Consider the following 722-nt stretch of genomic DNA (forward strand, 5'->3'; position numbering starts at 1 on the left):
GTGTGTGTCCCCGTCTAATCTGGAGGTGGCCACATGGTGTGACTCACATGCAGCGAAATAGGCAGACACCTGCCCTGCACAGAACTCCGGCTCCACTGCACTGCAACCAGCATCCCCTGCTTGCTGGTACAGAGATGCTCTGCAGATAGAAGTGGGAGCTGCAGCTTAGTTGAGCTAATATAAAAAAGCTCTTCCTTCAGAATCCCATATCGGCCAGTCAAAAAAAAAAAAAAAAAAAAAAAGAGAAGCTCTTCTTAAGACTAATGGTTTGTATTGTATTTTCAAAAAATTTTTGGATCCATCACAAAGTGACATTTTTCTTTAGACCAAGACATCATAGATGAATTTTTCTTTACGTACCCTAACCTCAGTGTAGAAAAGACAAAAATCTTCTTTTTAACAAGAACATTCCAAAGCAGAGAACACAGTTAACTAAGGGTTATACAAATTTATATGATGCCTCAGTCCATTCTACAGAAAGAAAGTCTCTCTGTGGATGGCCTGGTCCACAGTTGTGGCTCTTTTGTCCAGTGGGAGTGCCAGGCACCTGGAGAGGGGTGCTGGATGTTGTGTTGAACTCTTCTACACTTGGGTTATTCTCAGTTTTTAACACAAAGAAAAACTACAAAGGACTTAGGAGATTCCAGGCTCTGAGCTATCTGAAAGATAAAAAGGTTGGCTCCTACTTGGGCCGAAGCTTGTCTATTCAGCTTATCTGAATT

The sequence above is a fragment of the Galeopterus variegatus genome, unplaced genomic scaffold (assembly GCF_000696425.1).
Source record: "Galeopterus variegatus unplaced genomic scaffold, G_variegatus-3.0.2 Scaffold2010, whole genome shotgun sequence".
In the NCBI taxonomy this organism is placed as follows: Eukaryota; Metazoa; Chordata; class Mammalia; order Dermoptera; family Cynocephalidae; genus Galeopterus; species Galeopterus variegatus.